At 49.5% G+C, this 16,985-nt stretch overlaps 1 long non-coding RNA gene across 1 annotated transcript; it reads right to left on the bottom strand.

The window, feature by feature from the left end:
* Nucleotides 1-2,362: 2,362 nt before the first annotated feature.
* LOC121025956 (uncharacterized) lies at nt 2,363-11,640 on the bottom strand. Its single transcript, XR_005788206.1, has 3 exons — nt 11,408-11,640; nt 4,406-4,512; nt 2,363-2,688 (listed from the first exon to the last, which is right to left on the bottom strand). It is a non-coding gene; the product is annotated as an uncharacterized LOC121025956 (long non-coding RNA).
* Nucleotides 11,641-16,985: the final 5,345 nt, after the last annotated feature.

Below are 16,985 nucleotides of genomic sequence, written 5' to 3'. Positions count from 1 at the left end.
AAATTATATTTAATTAAAAAAAAGACACAAAGATATTTCACTACAGAGGATATGCAGACGGAAAAGAGGCACGTCTATGTTCTGCTTCCTTAGCCATTAGGAAAATGCAAACAAACAACCACAATGAGATATGATGACACATCTAGCAGAATGACTAATATAAAGAATAGTGACAACACCAAACAGTGGCCAGGATGCAGTGAGAATGAATCAGTCATATATTGCTGCGGAGAATATAAAATGGTACGGTTACTCTGGAAACTGATTTGGCAGTTTCTTATAAAAGTAAGCATGCAACTACCATACAAGCCAGCAATCGCACTCTTGGGCAGAGTGCAGAATTTCCAAAGAAATGGAAAAGTGATGTTCACACAAAAACCAGTGCCTGAATATGGATACAGTAGCTTTCTACGTAAAGGCCAAAACGGGTGAACGACCTAGACGTCCCTTAACAGGTGACTCGTTGAACCAACTGTCACGCATGCATACCATACAATATTGCTCAGCAGTAAAACAGAATGAACTACCAATATATGTAAAAACTTGGATCAAATTTGAGAGAATTGTGTCAAGGGGGGGAAAAAAAGCCAATCTCAAAGGCTACATACCATTGGATTCCATTTATATAATATTGGGAAATGACAAAACTTTAGAAATGGAGGACGGACTCGAGGTTGTCAGGGGCTAAGGACGGCCGTAGAGCAGGGGGGAGTAAAAAGGGCAACAGAGGGACCCTGTGGGGGCAGCGCGGCCCTGTGTCTTGACTGAGTGATGCATACACACACCCACACGTGTGATGAAACTGAGCAGGTCTGAGTACACACACAGGCAAAGGAGTGCAAGTCAGACTGCGAGATACAAAGACTGGTGGATTATATCATGTCAATATCCTGGTTGCAATATTGTCCGGCAGTTTTTCGAGATGTTATCGTTGGGGGGAAGTGGATAAAAGGTACAGGGGATCTTTCTACATTATTTCTTACAACTGCATGTGAATCTGCGATTATCTCCGAATAAAAATCAACCACCCTGCAAGTCAGGACTTCCTCCCTCCCCCTTCCCGTTCTCTCCAGCTGGTCGTTGAACATTTACCAGCACAGAGAATCATTTCTCTTTGGGGAATGGACTTTGTGTTAGTAAAAGTCGTGGTTTCTTCCCCGAGTGCCTCACAGGAGACAGAGTAGGTGGCTGGAAGCAACGGAAGGGACTTTACCTTCCTTGACTTCAGTTTTCCTCCTCTGTAAACTAGAGACAGCGCTAGAGCAAAGGAAAGTGAACGCTTCTGGAGAACCTACTTCCACCTGCATTACCTTCCCTCATCCTCTCAGCCAGCCCAATGAGCCATGCGTTATGACTCTCCAAGTTTCAGATGATGAAACGGGCTGGGAGACGTGCCCACTGTAGACCAGAGCTGGGGTTCGAGTCCACAGTCCAGGCATTTTTGGTTACTGCCTGCTGCCTGGAAGCCTATTCGCTGTCTGGCCCTAAACCCCACAAGGCAGCCTCTCACAGCGGAAAGTGAGTTGGGCAAGAATGCCTGACACCCTGAGTGGAAGTAGCGGGGGAGGGCCGGGAAGGTCTTGGCTTGCTCCCACCAAGCAGATACAGCTGCATCAGGCCAGCCTCCTCCATTTACACTGTGAAGCTAGCAGAGACAGCGGCTAATCTCCCGCCGGTTGATGGTCTGTGGTCTGGGTTGCCTGCGGTACAAACCCAAAACAACCACAAAGGCCGAGCACTCTCTCCTTAGGGACCAGGCAGGGCATCAGGTGAGCCATGGGAACGTGGGTACCACCCTGGAAGACACTGGCCAGGGGCATAACCTTGGTACTGGGGCCAGGCCCAGCCCACGAGGAAAGAAACAAGTGTGTCCTTGGGTTGGAGACCACACTGCCCAACAGAGACTTACCTTCCAACTCTTGGCAACGTCCTTGATGCTTTCCTCACAAACTCTAGAAGTTGGCTGTCCACGATGATCAAAGCCAAGACAGTTCAGTGGTTAGAGTCCTGAGCTGGCCATCAGGAGACATGGACTTCATCCAGCCCTGTGACTTCCTCTAAGACTTTGGAAAAGTCATGCTCTCCCTCTGGGACTTCATGTTGTCATGCATAAAATGAGGGGTTCAGATTAGTGATCCTGAAGGCCTCTCCAGGCCCTGCCAGTCCTCATATTCAAGGTTAGCTCTAAGACCTGCGTGCAGGGCCTGCCTGATTCCAGCACAGCTCGCAAACATGATTGGAACAGAAGCCCTAGTCCGATTTCATTTTTCTTCCGAGGCTGTTTATTGCCTAACAAAATGTACTTAGTGGTAAATTCGTGACTGTGATGTTAAACGTAGGCTACAGACCCAGAGACAAAAAAAAAAAAAAAAAAAAAAAAAAAAAAAAAGAAAAAAAAATTGGTAGGGGAGGGGCGGGGAGCACAGAGCCGGAAGAGGGAGGGCCATCCAGAGGGTCGGGAAACCTGGAATTCAGCGGAGCGACTCATAAACACGGGCACCATTCCGTATTTATTCACATCCTCTGCCCTGTCTGGGTTCCGCGTGGTCTCCACTTCTTGTTAGCTTTTCAGCTGCACACCAGGCCCCAGCTGGCAGTGGCTAATTGCAATCAGCAGGTGAGAAATGTAGGTTCTCCGAAAAGGAATTATCTCCAGCGCTGGGAACCATTCTGGGAAATGTAACCGACCTGGGAAGAGAGGGGGAGATGTTTAAAACCTGAACTTCTGTGAAAAGCATTAATTGAAAAAGACAGCACAGCGCACCAGGAACCCATGACTCGCTCGCCTCAAAATATAATGAAGCAGCTTCATGAGGAAGCAAAGACGGGGGAGCGTTTCCATTTCTGCAAAAGCAGCTCTTGCCTCGCGCGCACGAGCCCTGCCTGCCCTGCTTTCCCAGGAGACCCGGGGAGCACAAAGGTTTGCTCTCGTAGTTTCCTCTTTACCTTTACATTTTTCTGCATGAGTAAAATCACTGCACCAAGCTAAGAACGTTTCACTGATTTTTATTTATTTTTTTCAAAGAAAGACGTGAGGCCGTCTACTGTGAAGTAGGATGACTTGAGAAAGCAAGTTCAAAATCGGTTCACCATCTCGAGGTCGCCAGACACCCAGGTGTTCGCTCAGCCTTGTGCCAAGTGAGGGGGTGGGATGTGGGTACGGCCAGGGACCCCAAAACATCATTCGGCTCCTTAGAGAAGCAAGCCTCGAGGCAAGGAGCAAGATCCTGGAGGTGCTGTGTCCTCAGCCAAGGCTGCTGGCTGTCACGCCCACCGGAAGCACCTGGGGACAGGAGAAAGGCCCCGGTGGCCCTCGGTACACCTGCCTGCTCACCTACAGAATCGGCTTCTCTGCGCGTTATCAGGAAAGGGAATGGAAAGCGTACCAGAGGGGTGATTTGAATTTCTTTTTCTCGATACGTGCCCCTGTGGGGAATGCTGTGTGGTGCTGCATCCTGATTCAAAGAAAACTCTCCCCGCCCCGCACCTCCCTCTCAGTGCCTAGGTGGCTCCATCTGACTTCAGCTCAGGTCATGATCTCATCACTCGTGAGTTCGAGCCCCGCATCGGGCCCTGTGCTGTCAGCGCCGAGCCCACTACGGTTCCTGTCTCCCTCTCTCTCTGCCCCTCCCCAGCTCGTGCTTTCTCTCCATTGCAAAAATAAAAACAAAAGGAAAATTAAAAAACAAAAAAACACCCCAAAACTCTGTCTGCTCGTTGGGGTTTCAGGCCAGTCAGGGGTAGCTCACGCTGCACCGGCCTGTGGGGTGCCCTGAAACCTGGGGGATCACACAACCCGGGCCTGGTTGGGTCGACGTTTAAGGACAGGCCGCCAACCCCCTGTGGAGTTCTAGGTCACGTATATGATGAGTGAATTGCACACTGCTACCCTTCCCCTCGCTTGGGTCCCCAGATTCCATAAAGGCAAGTGACAAGATGTGGCATAATACACAAAAGGCGCGCTCCCCAAAATTAATGTTTACTGTTTTTGTTTTGTTTTGGTTTGGTTTTGGTTTTGCAGGGTGGGCAGCTTTCTTTTCCCTTCCTTGTGGTTGTTTGTAAGACAAAAGGGGAGGGAGAGGTTAGGCCCTGCAGCCAGTCTCTGAAGGAATCACAGTCCCTGGTGGGAGGTCAGACTGAGGACAGCTACGGGGAGGAGGCCAGCTGGGGAATCTTTGTCCACCTGCAACAGCCCCTCCCGCGGTCCCCAGCCACTCCGGGGCCCAAGGAATGTCAGAGGAGAGATTCAAGTCTCCAGGGGAGGAGATAAAGAGGCCTCAAGATCTTTCAGCCTTGGAGCCAAACCCCAGGCTTTGTGATCAAAAGACAAATAAACAGCCATTCCCACTGGGTCTCTCAAACCTGCTGAGCGGCACAAATGTTTCCTCCTTATAAACAAGCTTACCTGAAGAAGGCGAAGAAAACCAGACCCTGAAATCCCACGCAGTTTTTGGCAGACCCCTTAGGAGAAACTGCTGCAGGCAGCTTATCAAGTGCCTTTCTCACATCGCTCTGAAATAAGATGTCAAAGTTGGAACATAAACCATGAACAAACAAAATCAGCCCGCTTCTTCATGCCAGCTGCCCCATCCTGACACGGGGAAGGTTGAAACAGAGCTGCAGAATTCGAAGCCACTGGAAAGATTTGAGAGAGGCCAGTGGGTGGTGAAGGTTAACAGGGAGAGGAAGCCACCAGTGGCCTCCTTTCGACAAATACTGGGCTCCATACCGCTGAACTGCACGTCCCCGGTGGGAGGGGGGGGGGGCTATTCCCACCGGGGTCCCTGGAGTTGTGTTTAGGGAGGTGTTGGTGCCAATCCAAGGCTGACAGCACCCTGTGGAGTGAGGCCAGATGAACACTGTAATGAGTGCCCACGGTGAGCCACCATTTGGGATATGCCACTGTCCAAACAGGGCACGTCCCTGTCCTGAAGCTTCCACCCTGATTAGTAAGTTCAGCCACATGCGAGTAGGTGATACATACCAGAGCAAGAATACATCCCGGAGGGGGGTGGAGAATGAGGGAGGCCTGCGGTTTTACAGTGGGGTGGTCAGGCCAGGCCTCACAGAGATGAGGTGACTTTTGAGCAAAGATGAGAAGGGGTGAAGGAGTGATCCCTTCCAGGAAGGGCTCTGAGGGTAGAGGGACCCAGGTAGAGGGGGCAGAGGGTACAAATGTCCTGAGGTAGGAGCAGGCCTGGCAGAGGCAAAGTGCACCATGGGGGTCATTGGAGCTGAAATGGAAACATGAAGGGTGTCTCTGCGGACCCTGAGTGCCACAGAGAGTCACAGAACATGATAGCCAGTGCCCCAGCCACCTCATCAGCCTGCTCTGCTGGGCTGCCATCTCAATAGCCACCTCTGGGGGATCTAGGGGATCCCTTGGTTCTCCATTAACTAACAACTAGTCCCTGATATGGTCCTGTTTAATTACCAACCAACTAGGGGTGAAGCCCCACCCCCTGACTTCCTGCCATTCAAACCTCCCAACGCTTCCATTTGTGGATGGAGGCATCCTGGGGACAGACGAGTAGAAAGAGGGAGGGTGATTTGAAAGTGTCCCTCACCTTCCTAGGTCCCCTGCAAAAGGTGTCACCATACACTGAGTGATTCCATAAATGTGTGGCTGACACTTCCCCACCACCTTTCCTGCACAAAGAGTGGAGAAGCCTCTGGGAAGACTTAGTTGTGTCCCGGACTCATCCGATTTCGCATGGAATCTCTTGCCCAAGCACCCAGGATTGATTCAGTGTCTATCATAGTTTTGTACTCCGTCCTGGCTCAAACAGTGATACAGTCAGGGTCTACCCTCCACAGGGTACGATGTGGCTCAGGGGTAGCCCAAGCATTCTGATGGCAAATTCTTGGCTCGACGCCCTGAGGATTTCCTTGGTCGGAACCTCTCTGTTGGGTTTTCCCCATTTATCAGCACAGGCCCTGCAACATGCAGTCAGAGCCTCTAAGCAGGGAGCAGGTCAGAAGGTCCGAGGCTATGGAGTGAGGGACCTGTGATGGGGCAGAATGCTCCACAGTTCGGGGACCTGTTAAGCAGCATGTGGGGCGGCTGTATGGAGCCTGAAGACAGCAGGGCAGGCAGTCTGGAGGGAGAGATGGACATGACGTGGGGGAGACCAAGGACAAACCGGAGTCCAGCTGGACCGATGGGAACCTTCTCAGTTTCTCGCAGCCTCCAACTTCACCGATGCAGGGGACATGCAGGCCAGGTGGGTGCCCTCCAGCGCGCGGCGGCACACCCACAGCCCCGGCGCTCTGAGAAGCCGAGCGGGGAGCTGTGGGGGCGCTGGAGGGGCTGCGGGCCCGGCTGCCACCCTCACCAACGTGGCAAGAGAGCGGACGGTGACACGCGTGAGCTGTGACGGCCCCTGCCCTACTCCGATGGTCGGACCATGAAAATGGCGGCTCCTTCGCTTCTGCCTTCCAAATCTCGCACGAACGTCTCCTGTGGCCAACCCTGACCATAGAGGGAAAAGACAAGAATTCTGCGAAACATAGCTCTGGCTCAGCTACTAGAGTACAAAGCCAGCCACGGTGACTTTGACCTCTGGCCTCAGCTCCCTCACTCCCAGCATCTAGGGAGCATCCATGTTACAGTAACAGATTCTTTTCTCCCGTCACTGGACGAGGTGCCAAGAGAGCCCGGATGCGATTCCAACATCGGGAGTCCCCACAGGCAGGAAAGGAAGGCACGACTCCAGGCCTTGTGTGCCCTTCGGTCATTCTCCCAATCACAAAACCCTCACAAGCCAAGGTCTCAGCCTTAATCCTCAGAGGAACTCCACGTTCTATGGGCACACACTGTCTCATTTGCCACCTTATCGTAGATCTGTAGGAGTGAGACATTATCATCTGTCTTCCCAGGTAGTGAACCTCAGATCCAACATGCTGCTGGACTCACACCAGTCACCTGCTGAGGTGGTGGCAGCAGGTGACAAAGCCCCCGCTCTGTCTCCAGTAATCAGGCTGAGAAGTCCCAGAAGCTTGCAGAAAGATTTTTAGGCTGCACACAGTTCAATTAACAATCTGGACCCAAACATTTTCTCTAGGAGTTCAGCTTCCAGGTGATTCCAGAAAACTCCAACAGAACCTAATGAAAGTCTCTCTCAGTAAATAGATGTGAGCACTGTAACCCACGAAGAGCTCTCTGAAAAATATGCTCTTTGCAGACTCTGTTCTTAGGTACCGCAGGGAGTGGGAGGAGACCCATACACAAGAAAGACAAAGAGATATAATTGCAGGAAAGAAATTGAAAAAAAAATAGAGTGACTCATTTGTGACCAAAGAAATGAAGAGGGGTAAAAACACAGCAGTTAAACAGAAGGGGGGCTGGATGGGTCTTCTGTGAAATTCCTTGAGTTTAGGAGATCATCAACAAAATGTAAAGCTAGAGGCTCCCATGTCAGCACATGTAAAGTGCAAAGAAAGGAAGGGAAGGAAAACACCAGAGGGAATGCCCTAATTCAGAGTACCTCTTAAGAGAACAAACTTTTATTTATTGTGGGACAGAGTTGCTATAACACTGAATGAGGCTACTGTCCTGAAGGCTTGTGCCTTGTGAGATGTATGTCTGCAGGGAGAGGAAAAGTCACTTTCCCTCTACCCTTCTAGGTTCTTGGTCGAGATCTCCCTGTAATAAAATACTAACAGGAGAAAGACAAGTAGATGTTTAATAACATGCATACCTCCTGTAGACATGGGCGAGACCCAGGAAAACTGAGTAACTCCAAAATGGCCCAAGCCACCCCCTTAAATACCATCTCCAGCTAAAGACAAAAGATGTTGGGGGAGGGGGAGGCCAGTCATGGGAGGTTATCATCGAGAGAAGCGCGGTGGTCAAGAGAAAGGTTGTTAAGCAGATTCAGGTCATTGCCTTCTCCACTGAACAGGGTTTCTAGAAACGTGTCATCCTTCACTTCCTGGTACAGAGAGAGAGATACCCTTATAAATGGAGAGTTCCCTTATATGTATAGTTTTCTCCTCCAAAAGGGTAACTTCTACTCAGTTTTCAGAGTTTTTCCCATCTTTGCTGTTCCTTAAAGATAATCAGCCTAAAGTAATCCTTATGCCAAAGAGGCATAGTTTGGGGTGACAAATTCTGGCTCCCCTTCAGCTGGAGCATGTGTATGTCTCTAGTGGAGCAAGGCTGTTTTTGGATCTCAGCCAGGGAGCCTCCAAGGTGCAAAGGCCGGCCAGCAGGAGGGGCCGGCGCGGCTGTAATGGTCTGACCTGCGGAAGAGGAGACGTTGAAGGCTTAAAAGTGGCAAAGGACTTATGTCCACACAAAAACCTGCACGTGGACGTTTATAGCAGCGTTCTTCATACTTGCCAAAGCTTGGAAGCAACCAAGGTGTCTTTGGTAGGTGAATGGATAAATCAACCATGGTCCATGCAGACGATGGAATATGATTCAGCACTAAAAAGAAATGAGCTATCAAACCATGAAAAGACACGTAGGAACCTTAGAGGCATGTTACGAAGTGAAAGAAGTCAATCTGAAAAGGCTACATTCTGCATGATTCCAACCACAGGGCATTCTGGGAAAGGCAGAACTCTGGCGACAGTGAAAAAAATCAGTGGGTTCTGGACAGCTGGGGAGGTATGGGAGGGAAGCACAGGTGAAATACAGAAGATTTTTAGGGCAGTGAAAATAAATGCATGATATTATGATGGTGGATACATGTCACTGTACATTTGTCCAAACCCATAGAACGTCCAACAGCAAGGGTGAACCCTATGTAATCTATGGACTCCAGGTAATAATGATGTGTCTGTGTAGGTCATCAGTTGTAACAAGTGCACACTCTGCTGGGGATGTTGATAAGGAGGAGGCTGTCCAGGTGTTGGGGCAGGGGGTATTTGGGAAATTGCTGTAGCTTCCTCTCCATTTTGCTGTGAATCTAAAACCGCTCTAAAAAAACTACAGTCTTTTAGGGCACCTGGGTGGCTCAGTCGGTTGAGCGTCTGACTTCGGCTCAGGTCATGATCTCACGGTTCACGGGTTCGAGCCCTGCGTCGGACTCTGGGCTGACAGCTCAGAGCCTGGAGCCCGCTTCGGATTCTGTGCCTCCCTCTCTCTGCCCCTCCCCGCCCCACTCTCTCTCTCAAATCAATGAACATTAATTTTTTTTAAATTACACTCTTTTTAAAAATGTGAGAGAGGAAACTGAATCTGGGGTTTCTTAATGTTTGGCATATCAAAAATGAAAGTTTAGAGGGGCACCTGGGTGGCTCAGTTGGTTGAACCTCTGACTCTAGATTTTGGCTCAGGTCATGATCTCGTGGTTCGTGAGATTGAGCCCCACACTGGGCTCTGTGCTGACCACGTGGAGCCGGCTTGGGATTCTCTCTCCCCCTCTCTCTGCCCCTCCCCTGCTTGCGCTGTCTCTCTAAACAAACAAACAAACAAACAAACAAACAAACATTTTTTAAAAATGAAAGTTTAGAGACTATATCACACTTTGGTTAGTCAATCACAGCATGCTTCCCGAATTCTCATCCACTGGTCAGTTCAGTGCAAACATAGCACAGGTCTCCCATTATTGTACAGGTACAAAAGTTGGGCCCAGGGATCTCTAGGGGCAGGAACGACCCGAAGTAGAATTTAGCTTGCAATATCTTTGTCTAGTGCAGGGGTTGGCAAACTTTTTCTGTAAAGGGCCAGATAGTAAATATTTTTGGCTTTGCGGGCCACACAGTCTCTGCTTCAACTACTCAGCTCTGCCGCTGTAGCATGGATGTGCCCAATAAAACTTTATTTACAAAAACAGGCACAGGCTGGACTTGCCCTGTGGGCCGTAATTTTCTGGTCTGGCACTTTCCTAGAAAGTTGGGCTTGCCTATGCTCAAACTATGGGCAAACCGAGCATTGACATTATGCATCACGTATCAATCATATGAGTCCTCACACAGAGAAGGAGGAATTAAGGAAAACAGTGACAAAAGAGAAGAAAGGAAGCCGATCTCTGTTTTACAAGCCAGGGGGAGAAGAATGCAGAGAAGAGCCAGGAGGAGGAACAGGGAGAACACGTCTTGCCGGGGTAGCATGCGCTTGGAGGAGCACAAGACAAACAGAGAACACAAGACCAGAGCTCAAGGGACTCGGGCTCCGGGCCTCGTGTGCCCTTCTGTCATTCTGCCCAGTCACCAAACCCTCACAACCTAGAGCCAGGCAGGAAAGGAAGGCATGGCAGAGCCGAGGCGAGGCAGCTGTGGGAGTGGGCGAGGGTGGGGATGACGGCCACTCTGGGGGTGTCTCTCCATGAGGACAGATCCCTATCTTCTTCCTACAGCACATTATGCTGAAAAACATAGCTAAACTTGAGCTTAAATAAACAATTTAATCAGCAGCCCAGTTTCCTTTTATCACCCAATCTCCCGGCTAGACGGACTAATTATTTTCTATCTCCTAACCGCTGGACTGTTAAGTATCATCCGAAGCAAACAGAATACCAGGCATTGCTGAATGCCATTGCGGCCCGAGCCCTTCACTAACGTGATTCCCACGGTGGCTGCATTTTTAAAGACCTTGCGACTAAATAAACACGGCACTCGGAACGACTGCTGGAAAGAAGTACTTTGTCATGTGGGAGGAAGAGACAGCTTTTTCATCAAAAATGGGGCCAGTGTTCTGATCGTTAACAAAAAGCATGATATGTGGGTCAGATTAGAAGCAATACCGTCACCCCTTCAAATAGGGAGAACATCTCTAGGCTGCACCCGATGAGCAACGCGTTAGAACTCTCTCGGCCTTACTTCCCCACCTGTAAAATGGAGCTAGTGATGTTTACCACATGTAGGGTAGGTGCCCTGCAGAGTAAATCAGATAATGTAGGTAGCCCAGCTCTCAGCATGCAGTGGGTGCTTTCTAAATAGGAGGTAACTTGGTATTATCAATGACTGATAACAGAACTCAATTCTTACACAAAGATCACTCCAATTCGGGGTGAGAATTGCGGTCCTTAAAAAAGATGCTTTTCTTTCTCTTTATCAACCTTCCCGTTGTATGTGCCTTCTACAGAGAAGCTCCCAATGGGCTCCCAGCTGGTATAGACATCATTCACATTCGAGAAAAGGCACTGTGGTGGACCCCACCCCTCGGCCGGCCGCCATCCCGCCTCTGAGGCAATGTGGAATTACGGAAGTAGATAAGAGTCAAGATAAGTCAAGACTGTAAAGCCTTCTGGGTAATCAGACAATGCCATCTACTGAATCACAGGTTTCTTTTGGCAGGTGTACAGAGGAAACACCCTTCCTGTCGCTGCAGCCCTTCCCAAATCCACTGCCTCTCCGGGCCCGGGCTCCAGCCTCCCTGCAGGCCAAAGTCCCTCGCACACCGATAGCTCTCACACACAGTCCACCCATGCGGCTGGCAGAGACGGGAATGACTTACCTCACAACCAAGGCCTCTTCTGGCCCCAGAATCCCTGGCTGTCCGGCCCCACGGCCCCTCTGTAGTCTTGTCAGGACTCACAGGAACTCGGGCAGCTGCCTCCCAGCTGTTCCCTGTGACCTTAACCTCGGCCCCCTTCATTCCATCTTCTGCACGTGGCCAGGAGGCTTGTTCCAATGACCCAGATCTGCTCCTGACACCGCCCTGCTCAACAGCCAGGACATGTAGAACAAAGTTCACACTCCTTAGCAGGATCTCGAAGGCCTGTCCCTACCTGGCGCCAGCCTACCGTGGCAGCCTCACCTTCGGGCCCGTGCCCGCGCCGCCCTCTCTGCTCGCGTGCCGCCCACCTCCATCTTGAGCTTGTCCAACTTCCAACCTCACCTGTCAACCTCTAGCTCAAATGCTACCCTGTTTTGGACACCCCCATTTCGGACAGTACCGATCGCCCCCTCTTGTTGATTCCAGAGTGTACGTCACTCTGTTCTAGCACTTTCCAAACATTAGTATAACTAGTTGTAGATGGTTTGTGTTTGGCTTGTAGCCTCAATAAGGGCATGAGCTATAGCTTATTCATTTGGGTATCTGTAACGCTGCACACATTACCCCACATGGGGTAGCCTGTGTGCTTTACTACTAGAATAGAATAAATTCAGAGAACAAATCCCATGGGTGTAGCAGGGGAGGAGTGGCCGATGCAGGCGAGACGCAAGAAGTCCAGAGGCGCCATCAAGGGATTCTCTCCCAATTCCTTCATTAATGGTTTTATATTTTTTCGTAGGATCGCCTCTGGAGAATCAGCCAACCTTCTCGGCTACTCCCCTTTCCACCAAATCGCTGACCATCTCTGTTCTCAGAGTTGTGGGTCATCCCGTATTTATGATTTTATTTATTTATTTATTTTTTATTTTTAAAATTTTTTTTCAACGTTTTATTTATTTTTGGGACAGAGAGAGAGAGAGAGAGAGAGAGCATGAACGGGGGAGGGGCAGAGAGAGAGGGAGACACAGAATCGGAAACAGGCTCCAGGCTCTGAGCCATCAGCCCAGAGCCCGACGCGGACCGCGAGATCGTGACCTGGCTGAAGTCGGACGCTTAACCGACTGCGCCACCCAGGCGCCCAATGATTTTAAACCATAGTTACAACCCTTCCCTTGACCATTTTTTACTCAGCAGCCACGAAGCTCACGAGGCCCTGTCTTTTTAGCATTTGCCTTGCCAGCCCTCTCGACCCTCCGCCATATGTGACAGCCTTATTATCAATAGTGTGCATACGTGAGGTCAAGAGACTCCCCATTTCAGTACAAGAATTTTCTGAGGGCTCATAATCACAGCTTCCTGCGTAACCCTTTCTGCTCTTCCTTGCCCCGAAGCCCAAGGGTAAGTTCCACACTCCTGGGCAGGGGACATAAGCTCTTCCACATCTTTACTTTGTCCCCTGCGACCCCTACCTCCACCTTCTCTTCTCACCGCTGCCACCCACCTCTGGCTGGGACCACCCTGAGCTTCACTGCTGTCCTGGGAGCAGGCCAGGCTCTACTGTGCTGCTTGGCTCTCCGGCACACCGTTCCTGGAATGCTCTTCCTTCCTCCTCCATCTGGTGAACTTCTAGCCATTTTTCAAGGTCCATTTCAGCTGTTGCCTCTTCGGACGCAGAGGCATCTTCCCTGCCAATACTCTTCCCTCCTGCGTGGAAAAGCACTAGGAGTATGTTTTCATGATGCCATTCTCCCTACCTCTGTTTTTTTTTTTTCTTTTCTATATTTTAAATTTAATTTTCAGATATCAAGTGCCATCATCAGATTACTCATAATTACTGGGGAGTGACTTTCTCTTGTCATTAGTTCATGCACGTTCCATGAGCACCAGCAAAGCTGCTACCCAAAACAAAAGCCAGGACCCTGATCATGGCCTACGCATCATTCCCCACCCCCATTAACCTAGGCCTTTGACTCCCCATTTGACATAGTTTCTCACGCTTTTGAATCATTTATCCATCATCCCAATTCTTCCCTTTTTATATAGCTTTACTGTGGCTACATACATTCTCTGAAAATTAAAATATTTTAGTTGTTTCTAACTTAAACAAAAAAGAACATTCTGTGTGTAATCTTTTGGAGCTTATATTTTCAGATTTTGTATGGCTAAGATTCATCCAAATTCTCCTACATAACTGTCATTCATTTAGACTCCTGTGTGATTTTCCACTGTGTGTGTATACCACAATTTATTCTTCCACTTGCCTTTTGGTGGGCATTTGGCTTGGTACAGGGTTTCCAGATTTAGCAAGTGAAAAATACAGAATGCCCAGTTAAATTTGATTTTTAGATAATTTTTTTAGTATAAGTATGTCCCATGAAATATTTGAGACATGCTTATCACCAACATATTCATTGTCCAAAATTCAAATTGACCTGGGTATCCTATATTTTATCTGGTAGCCCTACTTGGGAAACAAAGCTGCTATGAACATTTCTTTTTTTTTATTTTTTTAATTTTTATTTTTGAGAGAGAGAGAGAGAGAGAGAGAGCGAGCATGAGTGGGGGAGGGGCAGAGAGAGAGGGAGACATGGAATCCGAAGCAGGCTCCAGGCTCTGAGTTGTTAGCACAGAGCCCGACGTGGGGCTGGAACTCACTAACTGCAAGATCACGACCTGAGCCAAAGTCAGACGCTCAAGTGACTGAGCCACCCAGGTGCCCCTGCTCTGAACAGTTTTGTACATGTCTCCCATTGGACATGTCGAGGTTTCTCTTGGGTCTATACCTAGGTATGAGCATCTCAACTTAGCGGGTAACACCAAACCGCTTTCTTAAATGGCAGCTCTCAATTCTTAAGCCCCATCTCCTATTTTAAGATTCGAAAAAGGGTCAGAGTGTGGGAAGACAGGATTGTGTGTGAGGAGATGGCTGAAGAGCCGTAGCTCCACAGTGAAGGCCACCTTCTCTTCCTTTTAAGGCAGAGGTTGGGGTTGTTATCCCCAAGCCTGGTGAGGGACCTTCAAGACGCTTTGCAAAATGTTCCCTGCAGGTGGGAGCCCCTGGGCACTTCACCTATGGCCCTGAATGCTAAAGCAGGCTGTGGGCTGGGTTTTGCCTCCAGCCTGGGGCCATGGAGCAGGGAGAAAAAGGCCCTTAAGGGCTTTCATGGCCAAGTCCGTAGAGACTAGCACTTTGGGGTGACCCTGGACTCCCAGAGTATGCTGGGACAAGAGATGGAGAACTGTGACCCACAGGCCCGAAGTAGCCACAGACGAGAGAGAGCTGACGTGGAGCCAACATGGGTCCTGAGCAGCAGTGCAAAAGGCAATCTCAGCTCAAAGAGGCCGGAGGGGATCCCGCCAGATTTCTCCAGATTTCTAGCTCAGGAGCAGGCCTCAGCCACCGCCCTTAATGGTGACATAGCAGCCCAAGGTCAAAAGAACTGGAGAGAGGTCTCCGGCCGTGACAACGTCTGAAGGGCCCAAGAGAACCCCTTAGGAGGGAAAGAACTGGCTTTCTTCATCTCCCATGCCCATCCAGAGACACCAGCTAGGACCCCAGCCCTGACCATCTGAAAGTGAGACCCAGGAAGAGCAATGCCACCGCCAAGCGGGAGCTGTCTGCTTCCTGGCCTCTCCTCCCTCTCCCGCTGCCAACAGTAGCTGCGACAAAAAGGCCTCCAACAAATGGAGGCAGTGAGCAGGCATAGAGGAGAGGTTCCGCTCCCCAGCCTCTCTGCCCAAAGGAGGCCTGAGGTGCGCAGGGGGAAAATGTAATGTCAAGCCATGCTTGGAGTTTTGACTTTTACATCGTGGATGGGACACTGAAATTGCTCACTTGTGAATCGAAGTGATGGTAACAATCTATTACCTAGCAATAAATAGAAATAAGACCTGGTCAGTTTGCATCCAGCTTTTGGGGAAGATTACCCTCCCTGAATCAAGACAAGCAATCAAGTGCTGCTCTGTTCACGGCAGAGGCCATGCTTGTCTGCACACTGGTTACACAGGCATGTCCTGCCCCATGCATGTTCACCTCACACGTGCATTCAGTCACATCCAGCCAACCACACTGGCCTTCCAACCAACCAACAGGGCAAAGGGTTTCCTTCCCTCCCAGCATCCTCTGGGATTTCCTTCTGCTTTTCACTTCTCTCTCCCTCTCTCTCCTATTCCCTTTTCACCTCTCTCTGTAGAGCCTGCGGCATTTGGATACTCTTGGCGTCTGGGTCCTTCTCCAAATCCCAGTATCCTGGTCCTTACTTTATAAGGAAAGCAGGTAGTTGGGGAATTGGAGGCTGGCCTGGGAGGTGATAGAATCAAAAAGGTCCCACAGGCTGTGAGTATCCTGGTAACAAGTAGGCTATCACGGATAAGGGTTTGGAAGGAGACGGTCATCCTGCTGGATACTGAGCTTTCAAGAATAGAAACCATGTCTTATTTGCTGCAGGGTCTCTAGCAGCAAGCACAGTGCCCAGAGCACAGTAGCCCTTAACCTAAGTTTGTTGGAAGGATGAGCAAGTGAATGAATAAATGAACGGGCAAATGGACTTAGTAAAAGGCACAGGGATCAGCATTTGCACTCCTCTATTTCAAGTTTTATCCCCAACAATGAAGCTAAAAGGGCTGGATATAGCAAATTTGTGGCAACCAGAGCTGGGAGGAATCCATAACGTACTAGATGACAGAATCAGGACGCAAGATCTCAACTGGATGGATGGACAGAATGGGTGAAAGAAACAAGATGAAATTCAATAAAGATCAATGTAAACATCTGCACTGGATTCAAGGGGTCAATGCCCCAGTTCGGGAAATTCATCTCCCCTTGAAAATCCCCTGGAAAAGTTTTTTTATTCAATAGGAATCAACAGCAAAACATGGCTGCCAATGTAGACATTCAGAATCAGGCTTGGACAGGCCATATCAGAGAAGGCTAGGCAAAGGAGGACATTGGTAAACTAGAGCATGTCAGAGCCTGATGACCAGGAAGGTGAGGGATCTGGAAACTTTAGTATATAAGAAATAGTTGAAGAAAGGGGATATTTGTGCCTGGAGATAAGAAACAGGGAGTCACGAGAGTAACTTTAAATTGGTTGAAGAGCCATACTATTCTGATGAGGAGTTAGTTTTATTTATTTTTTTTTTTTAATTTTTTTTTCAACGTTTATTTATTTTTGGGACAGAGAGAGACAGAGCATGAATGGGGGAGGGGCAGAGAGAGAGGGAGACACAGAATCGGAAACAGGCTCCAGGCTCCGAGCCATCAGCCCAGAGCCCGACGCGGGGCTCGAACTCCCGGACCGCGAGATCGTGACCTGGCTGAAGTCGGACGCTTAACCGACTGCACCACCCAGGCGCCCCGAGGAGTTAGTTTTAGAAGGCAGTACCACAGCAGAAATTACGGATAGGTAATGTGTAGCTGAGGATACTTAAGGACCCTCTCTTGGAACATCACAGCTACCAAATAGGCCACTTTATGAGGCAGGAGCACCCCTACTCACCTTAGGAAGCCCAAAAGAAGCTCAAGAATGACCTCCAAGGGTCAGTGCAGGCCCTGGCTTCTGAAGTCCCTTATGGTCCTGATATGCTATGATTCCAC

Source organism: Herpailurus yagouaroundi, unplaced genomic scaffold (genome assembly GCF_014898765.1).
Source record: "Herpailurus yagouaroundi ecotype Mexico unplaced genomic scaffold, PumYag 67793, whole genome shotgun sequence".
NCBI lineage: Eukaryota > Metazoa > Chordata > Mammalia > Carnivora > Felidae > Herpailurus > Herpailurus yagouaroundi.
This window is presented reverse-complemented; position numbering and strand designations above follow the sequence as displayed.